The 14,018-nt window shown below is 40.2% G+C and overlaps 1 pseudogene; it reads right to left on the reverse strand.

Moving 5' to 3' along the window:
- Nucleotides 1-4,140: 4,140 nt before the first annotated feature.
- On the reverse strand, nucleotides 4,141-4,259 carry LOC134948291 (5S ribosomal RNA; annotated as a pseudogene).
- Nucleotides 4,260-14,018: the final 9,759 nt, after the last annotated feature.

Here is a 14,018-nt window from a genome sequence, read left to right on the forward strand (position 1 = left end):
GATCACAGTGATGCATGCATGATTCTCCAAACACACAGCCAAAAGCAGTTCTATTTGAAAGTTCTATTTCTATGCAAATTAGATAGTTTTGTGTTAGTGTCTGGCTATGAGAATAGAAATCCTTAGTAAATTTCCATGTTGTGTGAGGTGCATGTGAAAATCCAACTGTTTGTGGCCAATGGTCTATTGATTCATATTTTTGCGGACGGCTGTATCTCAATACAAATTGGTAGAAATATGCCGTGAATGGTATTTTATAAATTAAAGAGTTGCCTTTTGGATGAAAAAGCAATATCGAATGAAATCGGGAACTTAGTAAATTTACCCCATTGTGATTTACCGGATAATTGCCTACAGAGTCCTAATTTTCAATAACCATTTTACAGTATATATGATACAAGTGTTGTTAGAATACATCAGACCTACTCTACAGCTATACTTGGATTTTATTTGTAGTCTCAATAACCCTCAGTGACTCCTCTCTTGAGAAAAACTGGAGTTAATAACTATGACCAAAGGAAGCGTTTAATTCCGCACAAGGGTTATATTGTCGACAAGGCTCCTCTCTGAGAGTGTGTCTGGTACCGACAAATGGTGAAGTGATTTGTGATATACAGCATATTTCTTGGTCAGTGATGATCCGATTCAGTAAGTCATGGATTACATACACAGAAGGGGAAAAAATACTTTTTGATAGGGCATTCTTATGAAAAGAAATAAAACGTAACTTTTAATGGTCAATGTAATAAAAATATTTGAGACAAAAAGCTTTTAGGGTTGTTTGAAAACAGTCTATATATCACACATAGGCTGGGATGTAATGGTAGCCAATGATACTGCCTGGAAAAGTATTGCGCCGCATCGGACAATACAAATGTGCCTCTAGTTAGTGGAACTCAAGCAATGTAATGGCGTGCATATTTTTCCCGTCTTCAATGTCTCATATCCGAGGTGTCACAGAATTTAGACTAGAAAAAGTCCAAAATTTAAAGACCAACCAAAATGTGTCTTTTACTACAGTAGGACCACAGTGTCAGAGAAAATTACCCAAGTCCCATGATTAAATGAGCACACACCCTAAATAATCTGCAGTTCTCCAGGAAAAATTGCAGTTTATACTGATTTAAATGGTATGTGGCATGGCTGTATTCAGTGTGTAATTGCAACTGTATCTAATTATGTTACAGTGTATGGCTGGAATACATTGCAGCATAACATTTTTTATGCAAATACAGTTGCTATAACACATAGAATATAGCCATGCCGCTTATTATTTAAATCAGCATTAGCTGCTTGTGTGACTTAGAACATTAATTTGCATCTATGATGCATTTGTGTGTTTTAAAAAAAAACTATTACAGTACGTGGAGTATTTGGAAATTATACACAGAATATAGGCATGTCAAATATCGTTGGATTCAGTTGGAAATGCTTGTGCAATTTACTGTAGTACAGTAAATTTATATGACATTAATACACATTTCCTGGGGGAAAAACAATGTAAAAATGACTTGTACAGCATTTTTACAGATTTAAAGTTGTTTTTTTAAGTGTCCAAATATATTGAAAAGTGTTTATTTATTACAAATGTACTTGAAAAGTGTATTTTTAACTGATTTCTAACATTTTCATAACAAATGCGGCCAAAAAACCCCACCTCTAAATTCTTTATTAGTTATTGAGCTGTTTTGTGTCTGACTTGCAATATCGGACTTCATTACATCTGCCGAGTTGTATACTTAACACGGGCAGAATATATGGATCTGATTTTTTTTATCAGCCTCTCTACTTTAGAGTCAAAAGCATCTGAAAAAGCTGCTTTGTTGCCGCTATTACATTAGTCAACTTTGCAAAGCCCAATTTTTTTTTAAATTATTTAGATAAACCAAGGTGAAAATATCAAAAGATATCATCAATGGTGTAACCGGTCTTGAATTTTTAATCCAAAATTATGATTTCAGACTGTTTAATACTATATGAGTACCTATTGAGGTATGTAATAAGCATACTATAACACAATGGGGGTTATTCAAATTTTTTAAAAGTCAGTTGGGCATGTTTTTTCCTATCTAAAAGACAGGAATAAAACAGACACCCAACCAACTTTTCAAACAAATAAATTCCCCTCAATATGTGATAAGTGTACTATACTACAGTGGGAAAGAGTGGGGTATTCTTGTACATATCCACTAGGAAAGTACCAGGTTTTAGGATCGCTGGTGTAACACCTGAAGCTGATGCTTTGTTGCCTTGATAGTTTTTAGTCACTGTCTGCTCAGGAAATAACAGAAGTGTCACAATTATGCATTTTATGTAAAAGGGTTCTTATCAGGATACTTTGAGTGTAAAGATTTTTCTGCTATGTACAGATGGGTCCACATTTAACTTGGCCTTTAATAGGATTTACTGAGAGTGGCCAGTCGAACTTAATCCCCTGATGTAATGACTTAATCCCCTGCTGTATTGTTCTCTGTATTGTATTGCAACTGAGAACAATAGATGAATGGTTTATGCTAATAAATCATGTTGTGGCTAGGCGCAGAAAACTAGTCAAGATAACCGTGGACCCATCTGTACTAGATTTTGGTTCAATACAAATAAAATTCCATACACAAATAGGTATGTCACACAGTAATAGGATTTATATTGCAAATATAGAAAGACAGTGGATGTAGTATAGGTCAGGTTTGTAGTATAACAATGTTGTTCTAAAAATACACAAGAATCTACAGGTATGTGGTCAAAAACATAATACGTATGATCAGAAATCTGATTAAATCACACTAATGTGGTAATTAGAATCATTTGCATACCCAATGGCTAATTCAGACCTGACTGCTGGGCTACTAACTTTGCTGTCCTGCGATCAGATAGTTGTCGCTCAAGGAGGAGTGCAAATTTGTCATAAAAGTGTGCGATCGCATGTGTATGCCGAGCTGCAAAAATCCAGTGTGTGCAGAATTACTCCTACAGTGAATTGAGAACAGGCTGATTGAGGCTGGAGCTGACGTCACACACCCTTCCTGAAAATGCTTGGGAACTCTTTCATTTTTCTGGATACTCCCTGTAAAAGGACAGTTACCACCCACAAATGGCCTCTTCCTGTCAATCACCTTGCAAATGCCTGTGCAATCAGAATTTTCACACCATCCTGTCACTGACTGGCGATGCCTTTTGTTGTTGGCCAACGTGCATGTGCATTGCATATAATTGATCAAAATTGCAGCGGCATCCAGATATTGGGGGTTATTCAGGTCACATTGTTCATTAATGAGGCTGCAACAAGGGAGGCTGTGGCTGCAATGTGCATGCACAGGCCCCATCCTGTGAGCACGCTAGCAGCCAATGCAATATGATCAAATTGGCTGCATATTCCTCTGCATGATTGACAGGTAGAGACATTCATGGGGTGGGTGGGGGGTGGCAACAGAGCATTTTCAGGGCGGCATCAGGGAAATGCCGGCATTTCGGCAGCATTTTCAGGACTGCTGTGTGTCATCACACATGGCTGCTCCAATTTAAAAAATGGCGGATGGACTTCTACGGATGCAGCTCGGCTGTGTCGGCAGGAAGCGTCCACATCTTCTGTGACTGCGCTGTAAATGTACCGCGATCCCAATTACAGCGTGATCACAGTGGGCGGGTGGTGGGTTACATACTGGGTGGTCTCGCCCTGTGATTGCAAGGATTGCAGGTTATGTTATAAAGCAGAATCTGCAGTCCTTACTGAATAGAGTCCCTTGTTTGAGCAATAAAATAATGCAGAATTGGACTGTGACCAATCTGCTTCTTGTGATACAGAAAACACCAATATTTTCTGATTAAAATGCAGTAATAAAACAGAAGGTGGAAATAAACAATATGTCACAGTATTAGCACAAGGATTTTTTGATCACAGTAATATCTCAGCCTTACTCATATGTCAGAATGAGGCAGAATGTAACATTATCTGTGTATCCTGCCTCCAAAACATATCACAGTGTCTAAGAGCATTGTTCAGTTTAAAGAGCAGATCTGTTGTTGTGCAATGTTTTGTGTGAACTGTGTGGTTACTGATATAATTATATAGAGAATATAAGGAAAATCTGGAAGTCTCTCAAATAAGATGTGGACCTTTTACCTATGCTTTTCAGCACATTAGGGTTACTGCACCTGGTATTCCCAGGGAGTCTCCCTCCCAGGTACTGACCAGGCCTACCACTGATTTTCTTTCAAGATCAGATGAGATTGGGTGTATCCCGTGGAGCATGGCAGTAATGAGAGAGTGCCCGTTCCAGTAGATGAGAGACACAGGGGCGTACCTCTGCTTCCCAAATTTAGGACTGTATTCTGTAAGGATTGCAAATTCAGCCTTTTAGCAGAATTTGCAATCCTTTGACTCACATGCTGGGGGCTGCCTGTTGCAGGGCAAGGCCTCCCAGCATGCTAACTGCTGCCCCATCTGCAATCACACACTAATGGCAATCGTGCCACAATTATTTGCACAATTGCAGAAAGTAGGGAAGCCTCCTGCTGGCACAGCCTGGCTGCGATGGCAGGAGGGCTGCTACCATCTTTTTTAACAGAGTGGCTGCGTGTGACATCATGCAGCCATCCTGATAATGCTCACACTATACCCCTTTTCACGCTACCATGTCTCTGTTTCCATGCCGCCACCCCACAGTGGTCCGTCTCTGCCTTGAAAATGTAGCGTTGACACCTCGCGACTACAGAGGCATTTTCAAATACTGATGGTCACCCGATGTCAATGCAGTCACAAGAGCAGGATGGGTACTGAGCATGTGCTCATTGGGGTGAATGCCAAAATTCTGGTTGTATCTCGATTTGCAATCCAACCTGAATTGGCCCCTTAGTGTGCAGGTGTGTCATTGCAGAGATTTAGCACTAGCACATTTGGATGAGAGGACACAGAAATATAGCAGAAGAAAATAAAATAGAGAATCACACTATTGCTTCTACTTACACTTGATCCTATTATGAAGTAGAGGAAAATGTATGAGAGAGCTAACAGTGTGGGATCCCCAAAGGTTAAACATGGATATAAAGAGAAGATTTTACCCTCTCTAAAGCATCATTAAATTTTTGAGGAAAGAATCAGATTGGATAAGCACAGTAACCTAGAGCTATCTAGTTAGTGTCCAATTTAGTGGGATAGTGACAATTAAACAAGCCCTCTACAAGTGAAAGGGTTGTTTGGACAGGTACCGGGCAGTGCACAACCCGGACCCACCTCTGGGGTACCTTGGTATCATATGCACTCATTTGGGTTTCTAATTTTTCTATTATTTTTGACTATTTATACCACGGTGATGATCTATAATCTTTGTGAATTTAATAAGCAAACTGGATACAATACAGATATTTTTATGAGACATAGCACTAAGGAAATTACTAGCACAGGTGAAGATTGCAATAATAATAAAATAAGAAATTGAGACATGGAGCCACAGCACCATCACTGTCACTATCATTCGAGACCGCAGCAGCTACCTCCCCCTCCTCCTCCCCCTCACTAACCTCCTCCACCTCACTAACCTCTTCCACCTCACTCACCTCCTCCCTCTCACTCACCTCCGCCACCTCACTCACCTCTGACTGGGACATATTCCGGACAAACAACAAAGAACACTGAGAAATAAAAAAACACAAAACACACTCCTCCACTACCACTACACACCACAAACCAAACACACACACACTCACAAACAATGACAATAGACAGAAAAAAAATCACAATCACAAAAAAATTAACAAACTTTGAAAAAACTACACGACAAGTTTGACAGGACAACTTACACACACAGTACAGCACTCAGCAATCGCAAAAAAACAGCACAAACCCTCCAACAACTCCAAATAACTCTCCAACACAAAACACCACTTCCTCTCACCTCTCCACTAGCTAAACCCACAAGGTTCGGTCGGTTTGGGGCGTTTTTATAGTAATGAGCACAGACACTCCTCCATCACAAAACAAACCAATCACGGTCGAGTGACAAAAAACGAAACTCAGAAAAAGACGCTTCTGTGAAAGAAAAGAAAACACTGCCGAAAAAATAATTACGAATTCGTAAAAACAACACAAAACACGGCCGCAATATACAAGTCGTCCGCATTCTACCTAGTAAAAAAACACGAATTACATCGACATCGAAAAATGAAAATAATCAAAATACGACACCATAGTAAATGAGGCGTAACAAATTCAAAAAGTTGCAAAATCACACATTCGATGTCAATCGTGATTAATCTCACACCAAATCGACAATAATATGAATCTTAGTAAATATACCCCCAGGCTGAGCTTTCCCTGATATGGTTGCACTTAATGCGACCAGACAGAAAGCTCACTGTGTGGCTGCAGGAAGAGAAGCTTCCTGGATCCCTTTCCCCCAAGTGCTTGCCGTGCTGCCTATCACTGCTGATCAGCCAACCTAGCAGCATGCCCCACTCAGCGGCTGAAGACATTAGCATCTGCTGGGGAAATGTACATAAAAGCAGCCCCTCACCTCCCCTGAGGAGCTCCAGAGGCTGTAGAGAGGATCTCGTGTCGGGAAACTGAAAAAGCGATGGTCACAATGTTCAGATTATCGATGGAAGCCATGTTCAAACATTAATGCTTCTACCAATTTTTTTTTAATGTTATTTCTTTTAAAGAAAATTGTGTTGGACATATTTTAAATATATGTTCTTAACCTAATTCAGTCATAGAGAAACCCAGAAAAATTAGCCTAACCCTAACCCTAAAATATTCAGCAGTTAAGTGGTTAATGAGTTACTAATTGGTGTGAAACACCTGTGAATAATCTAGTAGCCCACTATTTATGGCAGCTCTGGTGCCTATGGACATTTTTCTGCCTCCTGAATAAACTGCAGTCTGCAGAGAGATTCACTAAGGATTACAGACTTTCACTTCTCTGGAATTGCTACTTTCCTCATCACTTTTAAGCCCTTTTATTCATATAGGCAGCAGGAAAATATTCTCCTCATTATTGTACCATCTACCTGGCTTAACCCTCAGTCAGGCACAGGTGACCTGACAGGCACAGCAAAGCTGTTCTAGCTCCTCTCTCCGCCCCAAGGGGGTGCAGGGGTCTGTCCCTTCTAGTACCTTCCTATCTCTAGGTGCTGTTCAAAACCCCCCTAGTCAGTTATCCCGCCACCTGCGTGGAGTGCAGTAGTGACCCTCCTGGCCTCTCAGGACCATTACACCACTGCATCACTGTGCCAATGCATCTCTACTGCTGAACTTTCCAACAGTGGTTCTGAGTGACACTGACTCTACTGTGCCTATACAGTATTTCAAGTTTTGTTAATTAATTTAATGTTCAGTTGATTTTTTGTCATGAAAACTGAAGGAAATGTGGTGGCGGCTCTTAAATTTCAGTATTTTTGTTTTACTTACTTTGAGGTTAATAAATGAGGTTTTTTAATCAGATATTGAATATTCTTTCTTTGTACGTCCTAATGAAGGTCACTGATCACTTTAAGAGCGTTAGAATTGAGTTAATTAGGTGGTAATGATGATTTTCTAACAGGCGTCTGTCAGGTGCACTGCGCCTATACCCGGGAGTCCCAGAGGTACGCCTGACTGAGGGGTAACACTCTGCATATGCATTGGTCTCTAGCACAGAGCTGTATTGCACCTGACAGCGCTTTCAGTGACAATCACCGCCCCCCCCCCCCCCCCCCCCCCCAGCACATGGGGCTGACTGTGCACCACCTGGACCAGAATTACAGCTCGAGACAGCTGTCAGCAATATCACTGGTCCCCGTATAAATGGGACTGCATGTGACCTTAGTAGGGACCTGCAAAACACACGACCACCTGCAGACTGATTGGCTTCTATCTGGTGCCGGGATTATAATTTTCAGAAGCTACAGTGACTGATATCCTGAACTACAGCGCTGCTACAGCATAGTCTATCATATTCTCCACTGAGTTCTCCTGCATTCTCCTGCACAAGCTGCAGATTCACCTGATTACAGACCTGGGCAGCATTCCTACCGCACTGACACTGAGGTGTCTCAGCAGCTAGAATAGCCCATACACTTATTAGAGACAGAGCAGCATTGATTAGCAGGACTTTCTATAATTGGGCAATTAATGATGATTTCTAATTGACACACATGTACATATACTTTTTAATAAACAAGATATTTGCTATTCATTGGTTATTGAACTCGTGTGTGCAATGCCACCTACTATGCTTCTCTTTTTCCTATGTTGGTGTGAGAGGATCAGCAATCCTCAGGAGGTGTGCAGCAGCAGCAGCAATGTGTAATTGTTTCTGGGGCTTCCAGTGCTATTGGTGCCAGGATAACCTATTCTCTTTATCTGAAGGTGGATCATTACCTCACAGAGTAAGCTCAGGGGGAGCAGGAAACCTGTATCACAAGATACAGAACAAGGTTTCAGCACTCCCAGTAAATAGGGCAACTTTTCCCCTTTTTCGGGAATGCAAGCCAGCTCGGGCCACCCTCAAACACCGGAAGAATATTAATCATGCTACCACCCTTGAGGCACTGCATTTGATTACACAGGACCCGTTCTGCAGGTTGGGTCCTACGTATGCACAGTCTACCCACAGTTAGATTTCTGCAAGGGGGGGCATGACTAACTAGATGCCGGGGTAAATAATAGTGTTAGAAGCCTTCCACAATGCAATATAAGTTCTTAGTGACCAGAATTAATTATAAAGAACAAACTTACATGTATAAATGAAGTTCTGTCATCATAATATCAAGACATCCTAAATTATCCTAATAAACCTCTTAGCGGCTAAGGATTGCCCTGTGTTCCTCAATTATAAAAACCAACATAATACATATATATTAAATAAAGACACGGAGACATGGATTTGGCAGAAAATTGTTCGCTATTTATTTAAATAAACTAATGTAATTTAATGACTGCATGAGATATCAAAATTCAAAGTATGTTGGCAACGAAAGAATGGCTAAAAACAACCCTAACCCACAAACAAATCCCACTCTATAAAAACTGAAGCAAACCATCTAAAACACAAAAGGTATCCACTCAACCTCCTTGTTGACTACCCACCCGTAAAGGTGATGAGGCTGCCCCCATAAAAATATAGTAACATAGTAACATAGTATCTAAGGTTGAAAAAAGACATTTGTCCATCGAGTTCAACCTATTGGTGGTCTCCTATGCAGTTTTCTTTCAGGACTAATTTTGTCTCGTGCTGATGTCAGCCGTTTTGTTTTAAAGACAGCCATTTTATTTTAATACCTATAGTGCATGACTAAGCACCATAACCCTGAATATCGTTATCCATTAGAAATTTATCTAACCCATTCTTAAAGGTGTTGACTGAGTCGGCCGTTACTACTTCCTCAGGCAGCGAATTGCAAACATGTATTGTCCTTACTGTGAAAAAATCATTTCACCGCATTGCGCGGAATCTCCTCTCCTCTAGCCTAAGCGAGTGCCCACGTGTCCTCTGAGCTGATCTTATCAAACACAGGTCCCGCGCAAGCTCTGTTTATTGTCACTTATATATTTATAGATGTTGTTCATGTCCCATCTTAGTCTCCTCTTTTCCAGTGTAAACATGCCTAGCCTTGCAAGCCTTTCCTCGTATTCCAGCGTCTCCATTCCCTTAATTAGTTTGGTCACCCACCTCTGAACCTTTTTAAGCACCAGAATATCCTTTTTGAAGTATGGTGCCCAATATTGTACACAGTATTCTAGATGTGGCCTCACTAATGATTCTTATGATGGTATTATAACACTCTCGTTCCTTGCATCAATTCCCCATTTTATGCATGCTAATATCTTATTAGCCTTCTTTGCTGCAATCCTACTTTTCGTACTGCTACTTAGTTTGATATATATGTGAACACCCAAGTCATTTTCCAGTAGAGAATCCCCTAATATTACCCCATTTAGTATGTAGGCATTGTTTTTGTTCTTGTTACCACAATGCATTATCTTACACTTGTCGGTATTGAATCTCATTCTCCATTTAGCTGCCCATGCATTTAGTTTCACAAAGTCATTCTGAAGAGACTCTGCATCCCCCTCCATATTTATAACCTTACACAATTTTGTATCGTCTGCAAAGATTGACACCATGCTCTCTAGACCTACTGTTAGGTCATTAATTAAAATGTTAAACAATAGTTGTCCAAGTACAGACCCTTGTGTCACACCACTTAGCACTTCAGTCCAATTTGAAAATGATCCATTAACCACAACACGTTGCTCCCTATTATCTAACCAATTTCTGATCCAAGTGCATATTGTGCTCCCTAGCCCTATTTCTTGTAGCTTTTAGATAAGTTGCATGTGCAGTACTGTGTCAAAAGCTTTGGCAAAGTCTAAAAAGATTATATCCACCTCCTTACCCTGATCAAGGTTCACACTTACTGTTTCATAAAAGCCAAGTAAGTTGGTTTGACATGATCTATCCTTAACAAATCCATGTTGGTTCCTTTTAATGATCTAATTGGCATCAAGGAACTACTGAATACTATCCCTTAGAATACCTTCCAATACTTTCCCCACTATAGATGTAAGACTAACTGGTCTATAATTACCCGGTTTGGCTTTACTTCCCTTTTTGAATATTGGCACCACCTCCGCAATACGCCAGTACTTGGGAACCATACCTGATATAACTGAATCTTTGAAAATCAAAAATAGTGGTCTTGATAGATCAGAATGAAGCTTCATAAGAACCCTTGAGTGAATTCCATCGGGTCCAGGTGAATTATTAATCTTTACATTTTTTAATCGGTTACAGACTACCTCCTCAGTTAAATAAGCATTTAGCAATGGGACATTATTTTTGTTGAGATTATGTGTAAGACCCTGCATTTGGTCTTCTCTGGTAAATACCTTTGAAAAAAACTCATTTAGTTTGTTCGCTATGTCATTATCATTTTTGATTAAGACTCCCAACTTATCTTTTAGAGGGCCTATACTCTCCTTCTTTGATGTCTTGCTGTTGCTGTATTTAAAAAAAATGGAATTTGCTTTTCTTTCCTTTGCTACTAGTTTTTTTAGTTTCTACTTTAACCGTTCTAATTTCTTTTTTTGCATATTTTGTCACATCCTTATAATGCTGAAATAACTCCGCATTCCATTTAGATTTGTATTTTTTGGATGCTCGACTTATTTTGCCCATTAGTTCATTTATCTTTTTGTAAAGCCGGACCAGCAGATGTATACCAGTCAACGAAGGTGAGCGCACCTAAAATCAAACACCAATCAAACTCCAACCAATTTCTTAATCCAAAAACAGGTAACTTGCTGTTCTTTCCCGCCAAAAACAATATTTCTGCTAACCGAAAAACCGTCACAAAAATAGCCAACGAAGAAACACCACCAGCAACCTACAACAAAATTGTGAGGGAGGGTGGGAAGATTGAAACAAAAGAGGCTGACCCAGCATCCTCACCAGACTCAAAATACTACTAACCACCCCCACTGTCTTCTCCTTTAGGACAAAAAAACCCAACCCATAATGTCTCCCACAGGCCCGCCCCCAGCCTATGAGGTCAAGGCTAGCTCTACTTCTAGGAAGCTTTAGGCAGCTTCCTATAGGTGCAGGGAGCTGATAGGGTGGCCTGCTGAGGCTGCCTGGAAGAAAAAAGAAAGATGTCTCTGAAAGACCAGTGTTCTACTGGCGGTCATAATGCAGAGCAGTGTATGTGACCAGCTAGCTGACCAGGGACTCAGGCACACCTGACTCCCAGCCATACAGTTAATCACCAAAGAGAGAGGACAGAGCACAAGCACAGATGCAGTAACTGCCGTGATTTGAGTTTAGTAAATTCCTGAGATGACACCTTGAAGAAAAAACACCATCTCTGTCAAAATCGGGACCTTAGTAAAGATACCCCCAGGTTTCATGCAATGTGGGACAAACTAATTGCATCTCAATGATGATGACTACAGAAGCATTAACTTGCAGGACGTCAACCAAACTTATGTCAAGTTACAGATGTGGTAATAAAGAGGCTAATTACACCAATGTACCCATCACTAAATGTAGTTCATGCATGCTTAAGGAAATAAGAAGCCATCAGATATTCTAGCCATAAGATATTAAAAGACACCAGACCCTCTGCACTATGGACCTTATTCAGTAAGGATTGTAAAATGTGCGATTCGCAATACGGACGATTGTCAAACAACTGCGCACACATGAGCAACTATAGCAACAGAAATTGCGTACAGATCATGATCGCAATGCAACCACTGTTAGACTGAAAGGATGTCGGCATTTCTGGTTGGAAACCTGTCGTTTACTGGGTGTGTCTGAAAAAACGCAGGCCTGCCAAGGCATTTTTAGGGGGGCCTCTGACATCAGCGATGATCACTTCCAGCCTCTTGTGTCACAAGAATTTTGGAAGACCTTGCCTGGTGCAGATAGGAAAAATCTTTGATGTTCCTTTAATTGCGTATGGTTCTGCGATCAGACCGCATATTGCGATGTATTCCCAATTTCTGCAATGAACTTTTTTTCTCTATTTCTGGGTGGCAACTATTTGATTGCATCAACTTCTTTTTAGCAGAAATTGCAATCCTTACTGATTAAGGTATTATGAGCAATAAAATAATTTGCAGGACAATTGTAATAATGGATGTATGTGCCCTTATACGTAATGAGCAATATAGACTTATTACCGCAATGTTAACATGCATAAAGCAGAGTATTAAAATCCAAGACCCCCAGTGCAAGAGTTACTCATATTATTCTGGAAGTATGTGCAACAATGATGAAACACCTCTATTTGTAATTTACTGTAGCTGCACAACTAATGTATAAAAATACCGGGTGCAGGACAGAAATACAATGGTCGGGATATCTGCAGCGGCACAAGAAGCATAGGGAAGAACAGCAGCCAATGAGAGAGAGGCACATTTTAGGGAGAAAGGTGAGGATATTGGCAGGTACTGTATAATAAAATACAGATAAAATACAGAGATCACTTACCTGTGGGTACTGGTACAGACTCAGTAACTGGGCCATCACATGGCTTGTAAGAGAATCAGAATCACCAACAAATCCAAACACTTTCTCATGTTTCATACAGGAATAATTAGGAGCCTCCATCATTTCCCCAGACAATATCTGCAGGACATAGCATAAGGTATTCTTTGGATCCCCACAAGTGTCATATATGTGATAACCCAGAGTCACATTGGGGAGAAGATCGGGGTCCTTGTTAATTTCATCAATTGCAAAGATAAATGCCAGGATATTTCTGTACTCCTCAAGGTTAACGCTGCAAAATGTTGAGTATGTGCCACAATTAGTAAGCCAATCATTAATTGCTGATGTTTAGTTTCTGTAGCCCAATGTTTAGTTATCACCCTCAGGGGCAATAATTCAAGGTGAACAGGTGCCCCTGGGGGAAGTGTTTATCATGATCTCTAACAGATAAACTTGAGAATTGGCTATTCAATTTCATGGACTTTCCTGTATCAATATATAAAAAATTCCCTACTCTGGCATCTGATGAATGCAGCAGAAGCAACTACACCATGCTTCTGGAGAGCCTCAACTTGTCCTCCTATCTCTCAGTGGTTCCAGAGCATAGATCATTACATGCTCATGGATGACCTAACCTCTATCATGAAGCTCCCTTCTTCTGATTTTATGGCTACCTGGCATAACTGGTTAGTCTTTAAAGAAACCTGTTAATATTATGAACACATTTTCTTTTCCTCATCTACACAGTGTGATTAACTCGGATGACTCTCTTCCAGTTCTGACTTCTCCTGTTTCCTTCCCCTTTTTCCTATCACCTTTCTTTTGTCATTTCTTTCCTTTCCTTTCATTCCTTTTCTTATCCATTATTTTCCTATTTACTATAGTGATCCTAGTATTGCTTGTGTCTCCCACTCACTCTTACTCTATGTTGTAAAATAAAAAGTACATAGTGAGTAGAAAGTCACAAATTAAGCATAATGATAATTGGTACAGAATTCTTCTTTTGCATTTTACACAACTTTATCTCACACAGAAGTACAGGTCTGG

This window comes from Pseudophryne corroboree, chromosome 1 (assembly GCF_028390025.1).
Source record: "Pseudophryne corroboree isolate aPseCor3 chromosome 1, aPseCor3.hap2, whole genome shotgun sequence".
Classification (NCBI taxonomy): domain Eukaryota; kingdom Metazoa; phylum Chordata; class Amphibia; order Anura; family Myobatrachidae; genus Pseudophryne; species Pseudophryne corroboree.